Source organism: Caloenas nicobarica, chromosome 3, assembly GCF_036013445.1.
Source record: "Caloenas nicobarica isolate bCalNic1 chromosome 3, bCalNic1.hap1, whole genome shotgun sequence".
NCBI classification, from domain to species: Eukaryota; Metazoa; Chordata; class Aves; order Columbiformes; family Columbidae; genus Caloenas; species Caloenas nicobarica.
This window is the reverse complement of record NC_088247.1, coordinates 106549754-106567050: the sequence shown is the minus strand read 5'-3', so window position 1 is coordinate 106567050 and position 17297 is coordinate 106549754.

The following is a 17297-nucleotide window of genomic DNA, read 5'->3' as shown; positions in this document are numbered from 1 at the left end:
TGAGGACAGTAATTTCATGCTGGCATACACTTGAGAGGTTTAAAAATCCAGGCCAGTAATTCTCAACAGCATCCTTTCGGTAAACAATAAAGACATAACTCGTTTGTCAGCAAGCTCAGGAACAGACAACACTGGTATCAAAATGTGAATACGTCGGTCTGGTTGCAGGAAAGGACACAGGAAAATGGAATTTTGTCAGCCAAAAATAAACACCGGTGTGTTGGCCGGACTCTTATGAGCGAGTCCAGTTACAAGCCAGTAAGTATTTATTGGGTGATAAATAGCAAAATACCTCTATTAGTCATAGTTTGGGATGCAGTAGGCTGGCAAAACTCAGGCACAGCCCGTGTGGCCACATCGGCTTTTTCAGTCCCGGTTGCTGCTATGGTGCCCTCCAGTCTGGGGGACTGGGCAGATTTTACGCAAACTGCTGTGCACACCAGCTGATCAGCTATTTCCAGGTAAAACTTCCTTTTCCCTTTGAAATGAAAATACATTTTCTGGCATAAGTACAGTAGGTTGCTTCACGAGACAAATTAAGTGGCTCCCAAACCAGGCAGCACCATATGAAACAGAAACCAACCTCGGTGGCTGGGAGCCGGCTGCATGGCTGCAGGTCTGGGAGAGAAACCTCCATCCCACTCAGGACAGTCCCGGCCTCAGGCACGGCAGCTGCACGTGCTCCAGAAATGAGAGGTGGTGGCGGCCCCTGGGTGCAGCGGACACCTCAGCCTGGCCGTGACTTCGCGTTCCGTCTGTACAGCGGTGGCGGCCAAGGGCAGGGCACCAGGTGACACGCGTGGGGAAACCCTGCATGCTGGGACAGGCTCAGCTTGTGCTCCAGAGAAGGACAGCGAGGGGCCAGGACATGAGGAAGGGCTTACAGTCCCTGATGTTGTCCCCAAAGGGCTGCCCTTGCCTTCACTCCCACTGGACGCTGCCTGCTAAAATGGCAGGTCACTGTGTGGCAGGACCCTGTGGTCCAAGGGACATTTTCAAGCCCACAGCAAGCAGAGGTCAATGGGCAGCGTCCAGCCAGCATGGGGTCGTGTGTGGCCCCTCCAGCCAATGCTTCGGTCAAGGCTGTTGAGATACAAGCATTTCCTTTTCTCTTTTTTTTTTTTTCTTTTTTCTTTTTTGCTCCTGCAGCTCTTATAGCCATAGCAGGGCTGCAGCACTCAGAGCCACATTACCCCAGCAAGCAGTGTTTCAGGAACTGGTAAAACCCCAAAAAGATGGGCAGCTATGAGAAGGGAAGACACAAGGGCCAAGCCCCCCAGCCTTGTATAAGTACAGAAATTGAGATAAATTCAGCTGCAGAACTTTTCACAACACTCATGGCTTGGTGAAGCTGCGGTGGGTTTTGGTGGGAGCAGGCCCAGGTTTTTCTTAGCTACCATAACCCTCAAAGAAATTAAAAAAAAAAAATGTAGGTTTCTTAAAAACATGGTGGCATAGAGAGTTTGGGAATTAAATTTGGAGTTAGTTTAGTGTTTCTTTAGAGCTAGACCTGCCTATGCTTCACACCAGAAGGAGGTTGGGCAGCCAAAGGTGCCCAGGCAGCTGCATCCCACAGGCACATAGGGGTATCCCTAATTTTCTGGTATAGCAGATCTCAAAGATTTGGACCAGAAAACTGACTGAGGGTGAGATCCAGCAACACACTCTTTTAAGCACAGGGGGAGGGACAGGCTTCAGCACAAGGAAATGTAGAAACCTAATGGAAGAAAATAATAACAAACAGACCCCCAGATCATCTCTGAAAATCCACTCCATCCACTACAGTCTGCTACTCAGCTTGTCAGGTTTACAGGTGGGTTTTATTCCTTGCTGATTACATGTGGAGAGGCAGCAGCCTTCGTACACCTGCCTGTCAGCCCCACCTGGCAGAAGGGCTGTCATCATAGTGAGTGCAGAGCTTGCTGTGGTTACCAGACCCTTCACACCGCACATGAGCTCATTGTATGAAGATTTTGCCTTAGCTTCAGGCATTGCTGGCAACCAATACAAACCAAGGAGTCATATCAGGGCAAAATTTAAAGGTCGGAACCACTTCCTTCCCTGCCTTCTGTGTTTTTACTAACTTCCATTTAATTTACAGAGGAGGTCTAAGACACAGGACAAGAACGTACTCCAATGAGACAAAGAAGAAAAAAAAAAAATAGACAAGCAGACTTTGTCTTATGTCATCCAGCAAATCCCCATATAGTGAGCAGAAGATTATCAGGTAATTAATTTGTTTTAATTTTGGTTTCTTGGTGGATGGTGCTTGGGAAAAGCAAGTTTATGCTCTGCTCTCCTGAAGGCTAAGTTTGTTTAGGAGCTCATTTATACCTGTCTGCAGGCTCTTTTTAGGGAAGTTTTTCAAAATGCTGATAGAACAAATATAACAGTTATTATCTAGACCAGTTTCTCATTTGCTTTAAGAGCTTTGTCTAAGTAAGGGCTGCAGGATTTGACTTGAAATTAAGGCTATATCTGCACCAGAAAGTATGGCTCAGTAAGAGTAGTTTTACCAGGCAAAGTGGTCGGTGCTGAGGACCTGACCTCCACGTTGTGTTTCAGGTTTTTCTTTGAACCAGTTGTAGTCTGCTCCCATGGAGTGAGTGCCAATTAGTGGTTAGGTGGCATTAAGTGTGTTTATGGACTTCATATTATTTAATCTGGAAAGTGTCCAGTTCTTTCATGCAGCGTGCTCTGTGGAGGTAATTGAAGTGTATAAAGTAGGAACAGCAGGAGTTGCTTCAGAACTGTACCCCAACCTTAAATAAAACTTTCCTGTTGAAACATACTTTGTGCATTGCTATATGCCAAATCAGCATAATAAAACTAAGGTATTTTCAATATGAAGTACCCGGCTCCAAATGAAAAATTGCTATTACACATTAAGACCTTCTTGATATTTTTACAGGACTTGGTGTATTTACGATTCTTGCCATCATCTTTCTTTTTTATCCACAATCTCTGCTTTCTAGCATTGCCTCTACCCGTTTCCTTAAACCTAAAGAAATAATGGTTTGAAGGACTTGTTTCCTTTGAATAGGTTGAGAAAAATATGGAAATATTTTTAGACAGGCAGTGTATGAGGAAGCCATGTTACCAACAGTGCAATCATTAACTTGTAGAAACATGCTGTAAGCAAAGCTGCTACTGCTGGAGCTCTGGATGGAGCAGGTGAACTGGAAGAAAATGTTGGGGCAAAGATGTGTTTGGCCACTGCTCAAAGAGACAGAACTGCACTGAACAACACTAGTCTTTGGGAAACTCTACATCCAGATTTTGCAACACAGATCTGCTTTTAACCAAAGTTTTTGACCGTCTTCTCTAACCTAGTTCTCACCAAAATAAATTCTTTCCTGTAAGGGAATTAATCATAATCTCTTTCCTGATTTAGTCAGTATTAAAAATATCATGAGAAAGCACGAGAGATTGGGCTACATTTTGAGATCTTTGCCTGTTATCTTCTGCAGACAGGAAAGTTGCCATTTCCATTAAGGCTGAAACTTAGTTGCTGCTTTTAACTACAGAGTGATTACACTTCCCTCTAGCATACTGCATAATGTTATAAGCATTTCATACAAGTATTCTGAATAATCATCATTAATTCTTTTAGATTTCTAAGTGTCAGGCATCAAAGACTGATGATACAGACTGATAAGAGATTTCTAATTCTGAATTCTTTTAAATGACCATATTTGTGTTTAAGTGGCTGCTTATAAGCTTTGCCTAAGTTCCAAAAAATAATCTTGAGATGTCTATTTTTATTATTACATTGTAGCAAAATTCAGTTGCTAAATATAGAAAGAAACATTTTCTGTTAACATAAGCTTGTTCAGAAACAGTTCATTTTCAGTTGAGAACAGTTCAATTTGGCAACAAGAATATGATTTCAGAGTTTTTAGACATATTAAGCGAGTTCTTGGTATCATCTAAGCTAATTTAGGAAATTTTAGAAACTTCGTTGTTGAGACTCATTGTTGAGCTGAGTCTTGGTGGGAGTTACCCCACATAATGGGTGAAGGTTTCAGTGTGCGTGAATAAAGTTGTGGCAACAGCCCGATCTCAAGTGCTACCTTGCTGGAAGGCAGCCTTGCCAGGCCTGCATGTGAGCACGGTCTCTGCCTGTTACGCTGCTCTGCTCCCCACGTGAAAACTTGCAGTGGTTACCTGTCCATGGGAACCATTACACAAGCTCTGCTGCGCACCAGGAAAGTCTCTGTCTCAAAAGCAGAATTTGGCATTAATATATACTCTGTTTGAGGCAGAACTCTCATTAACCTCAGTGTGAGCATGGATTTCATCCTGGGTACGTAGCACCCCAGATAAATCAGTATCTAAGAAAATGCTACAGAAAGCAGATTGAGAGGAAGAATACAGCCGTGCACAAACATCCTGAACACAGAATATAGAAAACCCAATCCAAAGAACCTAAAACCAATCTCCTAAAATGGACTGTAGGCTGGTGTGGATATGTAACTTGCTTTTGCAAAGTCCTTAATGGGCTTTCGTAACTCACTTTTAGTTCTGCAGACTATACAGATGTGAAAGTCTTGATGTTACAGCAATAAATAATGCAGCTTAGCAAAATGGGACCAGTATTATTCAATATATTCATCAATGACTTGGATGAGGGAATTGAGTGTACTATCAGCAAGTTTGCTGATGACACCAAACTGGGAGGAGTGGCTGACACGCCAGAAGGCTGTGCTGCCATCCAGCGAGATCTGGACAGGATAGAGAATTGGGCGGGGAAAAATGTAATGAAATATAACAAGGGAAAATGTAGAGTCTTACATCTGGGCAGGAACAACCCCAGGTTCCAGTATAGGTTGGGGAATGACCTGTTAGAGAGCAGTGTAGGGGAAAGGGACCTGGGGGTCCTGGTGGACAGCAGGATGACCATGAGCCAGCACTGTGCCCTTGTGGCCAAGAAGGCCAATGGCATCCTGGGGTGTATTAGAAGGGGGGTGGTTAGCAGGTCGAGAGAGGTTCTCCTTCCCCTCTACTCTGCCCTGGTGAGACCGCATCTGGAATATTGTGTCCAGTTCTGGGCCCCTCAGTTCAAGAAGGACAGGGAACTGCTGGAGAGAGTCCAGCACAGGGCCACAAAGATGATGAAGGGAGTGGAGCATCTCCCTTATGAGGAAAGGCTGAGGGAGCTGGGGCTCTTTAGCTTGGAGAAGAGGAGACTGAGGGGTGACCTCATCAATGTTTATAAATATATAAAGGGTGGGTGTCACGAGGATGGAGCCAGGCTCTTCTTGGTGACAACCAACAGTAAGACAAGGGGTAATGGGTTCAAGCTGGAACACAAGAGGTTCCACTTAAATTTGAGAAGAAACTTCTTCTCAGTGAGGGTGACGGAACACTGGAACAGGCTGCCCAGGGAGGTTGTGGATTCTCCTTCTCTGGAGACATTCAAAACCCGCCTGGACGCCTTCCTGTGTAACCTCATCTGGGTGTTCCTGCTCTGGCAGGGGGATTGGACTGGATGATCTTTGGAGGTGCCTTCCAATCCCTAACACTCTGTGATTCTGTGAATGGGACTGTACGTACAGGACACTTCAGTTCTCAACATTGTTTTCAAAAATTGTGCAGATGCTATGTAATGAAAGTGGAATAAAGACCTAACAGTGGGACTTTGTGATAATAAGATAGAACAGCAAAGTGGTGCAGGTCACCAGCCACAGTAGTTGCAACTGTCTGGGAAAATAAAAAAGAAAGGAAAAGAAGTAAAGGAGCCAAATGGCTCCAAATATCTCTGATCAACAATGAGATTTTTGCTTTTGTTGTACTCTTGTAAGGCCTTCAGTTCTCTAAGCATTTTGGGGGAATGTTTGCAGTGCTCTCAGTTACGACAGCTAGATAGGTAGATAAGACAGCCTAGGATTTGCAGTTGTGTAGCTGTGGCATCCCTGAGCTAGGTGTAGGTTATCTGCTTCAGCTGCTGACCAGCTCTCACAGCTCTGCGCTGCTGCAGGCACGCAGCTGCTGGCAAGTTTAACATCAGCTCGATACCTGCATGCTGCAGTGCCAGCCCTCAGGACTGTTTGCCACGCTACCCAGGTAGAAGACTCACAACAGAGTTGGGCGATACACCATGCTTGCCAAACATGGGATAGAATCATAGAATTGTAATGTCCTGACTTGGAAGGGATGCACAAGGATCATCAAGTCCAACTCCTGTCCCTGCACAGGACAACCCCAAAATTCACACCATGTGTCTGAGGGCATTGTCCAAAGGCTTCTTGAACACTGTCAGGCTTGGGGCTGTGACACCTCCCTGGGGAGCCTGTTCCAGTGCTCCACCAACCTCTGGGTGAAGAACCTTGCCCTAATATCCAATATCTCCTGGCACATCTTCCTGCCATGGATGTGGGAGGGTGGAGTCAGGGTCTGCCACAGGGAGAAAGGCAGAACTCCTGTGGAAACAATGGCAAAACCTGAGCAATTTCATTCCTGCCGGGCTCATTCAAACTCCACTGTGGTGTGGTCCCAGGGCTCCACTTGAATTTGATTCATGAAGTCTCATCTTCCTTCAGATGCTTATTCAATGCTGTCAGCTGGAGTTCTTTGCTGAACAGCCACATTTCTTTACTACTCCCACTATCATCCTACAGGAATTTCTGAAACGCAGAGAATTGCTTCTTGCCACTGCATATGCTTTTCCCTTATGGTTTTTTTAGAGCTTTTTCTAAGGCTGGGAAAGAGCAATCAAATGGTATCGATTTTGAGTGAAGTCATAATCATATTTCAAATTCTTATGTGATGCAAACACTTAGGTTTCAAATAACTGAGCATTAGAATGGTAAATAATTTTAATTGGAATTTTAAAATAATTTGTGAAAATTTACGTGAAGGGCCCATTAAAAACAAAAGAAACAAACAAAAACCTACAACAAACATACTAATACTGTCCAGTCAGTCTTTCTATTGCTACAGTGGTGTCCATTCCAAGCACTCGAAGTGTATGAACCAGACTACAAAGCCTAAGACTTTAATTAAAATAGGAGTATTTACAACATATGAAATATTAGTGTGAGTAGGCAAAGTCCCTTCTTCCAAGCTTTTCCTCCTCGTTAAAAGTTAGAGAAGTGTCTAGATTAATTTCACCAGCATACTGTTATTATTGAATAGGATTTTGCCATTTAGAGAGGTTTTTTTTTCCTAATACACCTCTGCCTATGTAAGTATAAATGTGGAAAGGAATCATAATTTCTAAAGCATCTATTGCGCGAACTGATCTTTCTTCCTATACTAGCACACGTATTTTCAAAAACATACACATGCCCCTGTGCATACAAGCATAATTGTAGCCATGCTGGTATGTTCAGTGGGAGAAAGGAAGGAGACAACTGCACTATAGTCAATACTTCATTATTTACTTAAATTTTAGGTTTAAGCTTGCATATTTCATGAATAGAAAACTTCTTGATTATCCAGTTCTCCTGTGTATGCAGTAGGAGATGAAAGTAGGAATGAAAGGAAGATGCTCTTGACTAATAAAACTCCAGTTAGAAGCAAAAGTTTATATCCACCACTGGACCACCACCAAACATCAGAGCCATCACAGAGGTAGACAGTAGTGTCAGGGTGGCCCAGGACATGTGTCTTCGGGTTAGCCCATGGATATATAGCAGATGCAACTTTACAGAAGTTAGTTGGCTGGATTCCAGCCTTGCTCAGAGGCATTTTATGTCACCATAACTCTGCAGACTTCATTGTAGTTTTTCATGACTGCATTAACATGAAACTGAGCCCAGCAGTATATGTCCATGTCACTGGAATTTACAGTTCAGACCTTCCTTCAAGCTTGCACAATGGAGAAAGCCCTGCTTTCTCATATTTTTATTCCAGAGGGAATGAAAGTTCTATTTTTACAGCACTACAACACAATGAACAATAGATGTAATCAAAAGGGTCTTTTATCTTTTTTTTTTTACCTTATTAGAAAAATCAGCCGTTCTGCAGCACTGATCCTTGAAGGTATTCATATAACATGACTTTGTTACTACAGCAATAAACAGCACTGACAGTACCAAGCTACAGATGAACTGTGCCCTTTTGCAAAACCAGATCAGAACTAAAATGGTCATGATGAATCTGCTGTATGTAAAGTTGGTGGGATTAATAGGTAAACAGGACAAATTATGTAGGAATAAGGAAGAAACTCATCACTACGAGCTCAGTGAGGCACTGGAACAGGTTGCCCAGAGAAGTTGTGCATGTCTCGTCTCTGGAAGTATTCGAGGCCAGGTTGGATGGAGCTTTGGGCAACCTGGTCTGGTGGAAGGTGTCCCTGTGTCAGGGAACTGGAACTATATGATCTTTAAGGTCCCTTCCAACCCAAACCATTCTATGATTCTATAGAAATACAATATAGGAAAGTACCCTATTTTACATAGAAACTTCTGTGGTGCTTCATAACCCCTCAAGTCAAAACAGCTGGGAATATGTACCAAACCTTCAGCAATTAAATTAGTCCTTCTAGTTTTGTTTTGCACTGTTCTGCAAAGAGTTGACCTGTCTCACGTTTAGGGACTGAGGCAGATCTCTAAGCAAAGGGTAGCAGGTAACTATTTTCGCAGTAGTAGAAAGGACTGTGCCTAAAGGAAAGACAGAATTTTCCCAAGGGTCTTGATGTAAAAAAGATAATGTAAACTGCCTCCTCTTGGTTCAGCTGCTTTCTGCTGAGCAGACCTGCTCTGCTTTTTTCTGTGCTTCCTTTGGGGATATGTGTAAAAGGCACAAGGTATATAGGAGAACGAGGGCAATCTCAGCTTTCTTTTTCCTCCTTGCCTTTCAGTTCTCCTCCTCCTCCTATGAAAGAGACAGGATCTCTATTCTTGCCAATGCACCCTCAGAATAAATACTAGATTTGAGTTATTTCAAACCCTGAGCCCATATAAACACCTTAATGCAGTTCAGCTTTCAAAAGTATGCAGTGATGTGAGCTATTATGTGCTGAGCTCTTTAGAAAAGCTGACCATAAGTTCTATTTTATTTACTAAGACCCAATCCACACTAGTGTTTGTGATGCAGAAATACTTTCATAAATTGTGCCAACACATTTCCTAGCAGAGAAGCTGCTTATACTGGGCAAAATGTGCTTGTGGAAGGAGAGGTTAAAAAGAAATGAGGGATAAAATAACAAGAACAAAGCATTATATTAGTGTAACTGTATCTAACTTAGCAGCCCCAATATCAGCAATCAAAGCTTCTTCCCCTCTGTCTTTGTCTGTACAGGGTGAGAAAGGAGCGTATCCCTAGAACAATACTGCTCTGTCAAGGACAGCTTCATATTGGCTTTGCCTAAGCAAAAGCAGGATGAAAACTAGCAGAGCTGCTATGGAGAACTAAATTACTGAAGTACAATGCCAATCTATGTTGGACTAAGGCCATAGGATGGGATTGAGTTACAGAAGCTCATTAAAGCTGTTATGTATTAACTGAGCCACTATATCTACATGTGTGCGTGCTCTGAGATTGCCTGAAGAGCTGTGTCTTAGCTTAAGCAATAATGAATGAGGCTGAGTCTTGTGCTTTTTTGCCTTGACTTCAGAGGAGGAAAAAGAAAAAGAAAATAAAATAGAACAAACAAACAACAACAACAAAAAAAACAACCAACCAAACAAAAAGGCAAAAACCCAACAAACCAAACAAAAAAATCCCAGAAAACCTGATGGAGAATGATGTCAGCTGAGGAGGCAGGTGGTAACTTGTTAAGCCATCCTGACTCATCTATGTTAAATCCTCTAACCTGCCCCCTTAGCTGCAGCTAACTAGACTTTTAGACAGATAAAGAAATAAATGCAGGCTGCATGAGAAAAATAGCTAGCTCTCCAAACACACTTAGCTACTCAAAAACATGCTTGGAAAAAATGCCGAGTTAAGAGAGAGTACTAAATAATTCACTAACTTTTTAAAGTTTTACACTTTCTGTTATTCATTTCTTACTCTCTTGCTTATTCATCATTATATGGCATATTATTGAATTACTGACTGTTGCCAAGCTGAAACAAACTAGTCAATTCTTTATGCTCTTAAGGAACAACACAGAAACAAAAAGAGGTTGATCTCTCTATTATCTCAGTCATACAGTTCAACCATGATTTTTTTGTACTTTCAAACCATCGCATGTTATTAAAATGAATATTCAGGTGTTGAACACCTCCAGGTTTTGTTCAGTTGTCAGTGTACTTACAAATTTAAATCTTTCCATTTTACAAGGTCTTTAGAAACATGGAAATAAATGCACAGATTCTTGAAAAGTAGAATAGGATTAATTTCACATAAATTCACTGTATTTAAATCTCTACATTATAAAAGTCTAATCTAGATTCTTTTATAGTCACCTGATATAAATAAGTCCTTTCAGAGTGCAATACACATATCATTTTAGATGTTTGCCTTTAGCAAACCTAAATTCTGCTCTCTGCTGCCTCTTGAGAGAGTCTAGACAGCTCACATTACAGGGGTTTTGCTTTTTTTTTTTTTTTTTTTTTTTTTTTTAGCTGAAAAAAACCTACTTAATTGGAGCAAGATTTTACATATATCCAGCATCTTCCATCTGGAAAGTCTTCCACGATTAGTACATACTCCAAGACGAAGTAGGAGAATAATTTGTCTTCTATTTTATTTGAGGCACAGAGGCTACTTCAGCCTTTCTTGTAGATACACTCATCAAAGGGGCTTTCCCTTTAAAGAATGAAAACACTAGCCCTATGAATATCCTCAACTCCCTTGTGACCCTGTGTAGTCAGAACATGTTTTGCTGGAAGCTACTGGCTGATTTGATGGGGATCCTGAAGCCTCTGTGTCCACTGGTTCTGGTGACTCCCTCGGGTTCCCATGTCCTCATCCTTGGCCCCTTCCTGATGTTCCTGCTCTTCAGCTGTCCTTCCTCATTCACGGCCCTTCCTCGGAGAGCTCTTGGTATTGACTGGGGCAGGAGATGCTGCTGCTGCAGAAAGACGCCATTCAATAGCTATGTAAGGAGTGCTTAAACCCAGGGAAATTGTCCACACTGTGTCATTATGTTTTGCCTGATGGAAGCCTATACCAGAGCTGGTTGTCATATGTAAGTTTCTGGAGCCTTAATCTTAAATCCCATAAATCTTCCCCTTTCTATGTAGTGTGAATATGTGGCAAAATATTGGTATGTACAGAACAATGGCCAGTATTTTCTTCTGGAGAGTAGACAGGCAACAAAAAAATGCAAGTCTGCTTACTACTTGTGCATGGGAATTGTAAACACAGGCAGCCTGTAATCCCAGGACTGATTTAAAGTGGAACTTCATAAGTTTTGGTTTTGATAAAAATAAACAGCATTTCATTTATTGAGTGGCATCACTGGATCGCACTGAACTGCCGTTTATCTGATTACAGCAGCATCTGGATTAAACATTTAAGATGTTAGAGATGGGGAAAAAAGCAGAGACAATAATATCCAGCAGGTTACAGTGTGCTGGACAGCTTTTTGTATTCCCATCTCTTTTTTTTTTATTCCTTTTTTTAAAGCTTCTTCCCTTCTGAGCTTAAAATATTAATGACTACAAGCTCTGCTGCATAACTGTAAATCTGCAGACAGAGAACAATGTAGATATGCTTATGTCAGTTATGCATTGTTCTGTTCAGTAAACTACTGTTTCAAGCATACCCAGCTTAAATGAACCTGCGATGAACCTTTTCAGTGTTGAGGTTGTTTTCACTTAGTTTCAAACATTCGTGCATTATAGAGCAGCCTTTTGTTATTCTGTGCTGTAAATACCTCATTCACATCTTTGCATTATCTATTATGATTTAGCCCTTAAAGAAAGAAAATGGAACAGATCTCGTGAAACTTACAGTTGCAGAGTAAACAAACATTTATTGTGCACTTCTTCCTCAGACTTTATGGGCTGCTTTGGTGTAATTAGTACACAAGATAATTTTCAAGGTCTTGGTTTAAAAAAAAAAAAGAAAATAAAAGCTTGACAATTGCAAACAGGTCTTATCAGAGAAAGATTGCAGTAATATTTTTTCTACCACCCCTTCCAATAATAACATAGGCTATAGATGTAAATGTGTCTGGCCCTTACAGGTGGCATAATATGATTACTAATGTATTTTAACTTCCCATACATGAAAAGTAAATGGGATAAGTGAATTCCCACAGTACTTCCTGGAGGAGAAAAGTCTTAGGTCTCCTCTCCTAAAGATACATCACACAACTTTCTTTTTAATTTCACACTGGTGTAAACGACCAGTTCATTTTTCTGAGGTATCTCATTCTTGTCTCTTTCAACACCCCTAGCCCAACTGGCCATTTCAAGCTCACTGCCATTTCTAGATCCCCCAAAACCAGAGTCATCTCTTCTGGTGCCTTGGCCACCTTGACCCCTCCTGTCCTGGTGTCCCCTTGCTGCATCTGCTCTTGTCCCAGTGCCCACCCAGCACCACCCTGCTGCATCGTGCTCTTCTGAAACTTTGGACATACAGGAACTGCAGCAAAATAACCAAGTGACAGTGCGTACCAAACATACCTACCCAAAGAGCCCTAAATTTCTATCTTTCCGCACTACCCGACGAGCATATCCGATTCAGCTGATGGAACTGCACAAGAACAAATGAGCTCACTGAATTTTGAGACCAATTTTGGTTCCAGTTCTCTCTGCAGCTTCTCATGTCTTGACTGATTGATTGATTGAGTCATCATTAACAGCCTGAACCTTTGAATGAAACCAGTGGGAGTCTTGCCACTTATGCAGCAGCCTGTTCGTGCTGGTAAAAGTTTCCCGCATGAAAGTACAATTCACTAACACGTAAAAGGGTAAAAAACAAAAATCTGAAAGACAGAGATCACAGCTCATAAGTCAATTCAGTACAGAAATCTTTCACTGAGGCAACTGCGTACAAAAAGAAAATCTGTGGATGGTTTTTATATTTATTTTTACACCCTGATTTCAGTTTGTCTGACTTCATTTTTTTGCTTGGTAACTTGTCTGTGGACAAAGGCAGGGGTGCTTTTGGTGTACCTTGAGAACTACTGCATCCCTCTGTTTTTTTCTTCCTATGGTGCCTCTCCTCTCTCATCCTCCCCAGCATCTCATGTGGCACAGTCATCCCTGGGACCAGTGAGGATAGGTTGTCTTCCCAGGGAGCCATCAGTGCTCTGATTTAATTGTCAGTCCATGGGATATCTGTGGAGACATGCATTGTGTACGGAGGCAAGCACTGGGTGAGCTGTAACAGAATCACTGAAAATGTAATCTGAACCTCCCACCTACCAGAGAAGGGACCTGCCACTAACAGGCTGACTAACTTTAGCATCATACATTTGTTTTAACCCCTAAATCCTAGGCTGGACTTGAACATAGAAGCAGACCTTTACAAAGGCCCTTGGGAATGCACTTGGTCTCGTATGTTATACTTCAGTGAGCATCATCATTTCTTGGTCATAATGTCAAGGAAAGATACAATTAGATTTATATTAATGTGCTTTTTGTAACATATAGGATTATTTTCTGTTTATGCTATTACTGCTTAGGGAGTACAAACAAAACTGATGAACACATTATTATACCTTTATGAGGGCAAGTTATTCAATGCATGAATGCTAGTGACACTTTCAGTACTGTGCTCACAATGCTTATTCTGATTAGAATGGTTTAAATAATACATGAACTCATGCATATACATATTGCAGCTCAGCTCTTTCATTAGGAGCCTTGCTAAATTCTTTCAGCTAGTCCTTCTGAGCGCTCATACGTTTTCAGGGTGAGAGTCCTTTTATTAGTTGCAGGTAGGTTGCAAAATCTTGCTGAGATATCATTTTAAATTTGTTTGGCTGTGCAACCTAGTTGAACAAGGGCAAATTGCAGACTTTGCTTTTCCTATTCTTCTTAGGAAAAAAACACTCTTATGTGAAGTGTTTTAATGTATGGAAAAAAAAATCATATGAAAAATGGAAAATTGGATTTGGTAAATTAACATTTTGTGTTGGGACTGTAGTGGTCATTGTTCAGTTCCCTAGAGTTTCTATATGACCGTGGGTAAGTCATGCTAATTTCTCCAAGTCTCTATGAAGTGGGGTAATGGCTCCTCCTTTTCTCCCCCCTGTGTCTTGTCTGTTTGGCTCAGTATACAGATTCTCTTCCAGTATGTTTATATGGTGCCCATCATACCATGGCTTCAAACATATTTGGGAATTTTTATACAAATCAAGTACTAGTAAGGAAAATACTTATCAATTTCTATCTTTGGCACTCCAATTAAGGATAATAACTTTAAACAAATATGTTGAAGGATGTGTATTTATAGAGAAAGCTCCTGCTCCCAGTGTTTTTGGGCAGAAAAGCAAGATTCTGTGTTGAGAGCAGGATGGGATCTGTGCATTAAATACAGCTGGCACAGAGGAATGAATCCATCTTTCGTGCCTGCACTAGGCTCTGTGTACTTTGGAAATGCTGCAAGAGAATGAGGAGAAATTCTAGAGAGGCCTGATGTATGGCAGCTGAGCAGGATGTGGAAGGGATAAGAGACAGAGAGGAATGCAAACAGAGGATCCCTACTGGAGAGGAAGTTATAGTTGATTATGTGTCTTATTTACAAAAGAGTGCAGGCTTGTGTGGCTCCGTTTTTCAAGAGAGTACCTGCCCTTGGTGTCTGCAATGCTCCCTCCACTGAACCTAAATATATGGTTTTGCATTGGAATGGCTGTGAGGTTTTCTTCTTCCTCCCTGAAAACCACTTCCTGATATTTCTGTTGAAATACAATGAAAGCGTCTGAAACAAACCCAAGACTTCCCTCCACCCCAGCCAAATCAAATTAATTTAATGAAATAGAATTTTAAATCATGAATCATACACCAGTACCTATCAGGCCAGGACATGGGGGGCTCCTAATGAAGCACTGCTGTTCATCACTTGGTACACGTGCCCAGCTTCTTCAGTTCAAGGTGGCCCATACTTATCACTTCCACAGGTGCTGCTATGATCTCAGAAGTCCTTTGTGGTCTGTAGCCATACGTGGGGGTTGTTCACAAACAGGAAAAACAAGGCTGGGCTGTTTTTTCTGCATACTGCAATAACAAGTCTGGTCTGCTCTGCTTCTCTAAATACACAAAGAGGACAGTGCGTGGCACAACTGGAGGCTGTTAAGGAAAGGGTCCCTGGTTCATCAGCTCTGATTGCCATGTTAGATGCACCTGAATCCCCACCTGGTCCTGACACCATCTATTAGGCCAGTGTGACCTCCCTGCTGGGCAGCAATCATTAGTCACTCTGCTCTTAAGAGAAGCGGATGGCGTTCACCTGGGCTGCTCATCAATTTCTAGCATCTTTTCAGTTGTTCTGTGTTGTAAGCCATGCTTTTCCCTGAGAATTTGCTGTTTCAAAGCTACAGCGGCTTGAGGAAAAACGTGGAGTTATCCTGTAACTGAGGAATTTCCAGTCTATTTGCTGTCATTGGTCACCCTGCTTGAAGTTGTACAAAATCTGAAGAAAAATGTTAAAAAAGGTCTGCCTTGCAGCTTCCTTGCAAGTCTGTAAAGATTTCATATCTTAAGAGCATCACTGACACTGAGACTTTGGTTAGAAAAATTCCCTTATCCAGTCCCTTTGCAGGATGCTGTCACACTGACATACATCAGGAATAAAAAGTGATCCTATAACCCCTGTACCAAGAGAGACTATAAACCAGTGAATTCCTCAAGGCTCTGTTTGATGCTCCAAATGACCCAATGTCTGGCCACTTGTGGGGCCCAATGGGTTCAGGAGGTCTTTAGACATATATATATATTTTTTTTAATCATGCATGTTGTCTTATTGAGATTCACACAATTATGTACCTGCACGTGAAAGCAGAAGAGGTTTTGAGCGATCAAATCCACAGTTAATGCATTTCTCCATAGAGTTTCCAATAAAGCATGTTTCTGGAAACAGTAAAAGAGCTGGAGAGGAAACATGAGAACTTTGCAGAGCATTGTTATGTTTAGAACAAGGAGGCCGCTCTAGCTGTGAGAATTTCAGACTGTTTTTTGTTTGGAACAGTCTGGCAGGGAGAAAGACAAAAATGATCAAAGGAAAAGAGAGGCAGTTTCTTTTAAGGAATGACTACTACCCTTCTCACACTCGTTGACTGTGGGTCTGGTTGTGCCGCCACTAAGGTTGATAGCAAGGCTTGAACGATTTCAGTGGCAAAAAACCCTAAAGGAGAGCACTCGTCTCGTATTTTTATCGTTGTAACTAATGATAATGTGTTTGAGCTAGATGATCACTCTGGTCTGTTTTCTACCTACCCCCCTACCTTCTACTCTTACCCTCTGTTTATGTATAAGTAATGTTCAGGAAGCTTGTTAAAGCTGATGCAAGGTAAGATAGGCTCTGCCATCCAATCTGTAGTTGCCACATGTCATCCTCTCCAGGCTTTTTATGCTATAAACATTTCTTTTTAATACCTCACAGAGAAATACTCTAGTAATTATAGCAGCAATTTCCTTCCTTAGCTTTACTGTTTCTTCTCTCTTGTGCAGATTATTTCATTTAAGCTGATATCCTGAGCAATTACAGTACAACATCATTTGAGACATAATCACCTCTGGCTAACCTCTTCAGGATCCCTTGGATATAAATGTGTTGATGTCTAAGCATCCCAGTGAGAACATTTCAGTGAGAAAAAATGATATGAAATCTAATATTTCCCAGGAAACCTGGTCAGGAATAGAGCAGAACAAGTGCTCTCTGTTAGGGAGAGGCAAGGAATATCAGAAGAAGATATTGCATTGATTTTATGGCCAGAAAGAATAACTGTGATCATCTATTCCCATTGCCTACAAAACACAAGCAGAGATTTTGGCTGCAGACGGTGCTACTGGCTGTCATGGGCCACATCCAAAACCCTGTGCAGTCACTGGAAAAAATGCTATTGGCTTCAGAGAGAGCTTTGGATCAGGGTCAGTGTGAACAGAAGCCCATCAGCGCAGCACAGCTGTGGGGAAATCCCTGCCTTGTACTGAGCAGTGATCCTCTGCCAGTAAACTGGGAGTATCAGTGGCTTCCTGGAGGCAGGACGGTGCTTCTCACAGCATTTCTTCCCTGGCTCTGTGGTTGTCCTCGCCGGGGGAGTGAAGGAAATTTGGGGAAAATGGCCAGGGAGGAACTGCTGCTCTCTACCTCCCTGCTGTGTCTGCAGCCACTTCCCTAGGGCTGCTCTCAGCAGCAGCTGCTGTTGCTGCTAAACACCTGCACAGAACTTCTCTGTTCCCTGTTGTGGATGATATAATAAAGACAGCCGGAGTCTGGTGTGCTCATCTAAT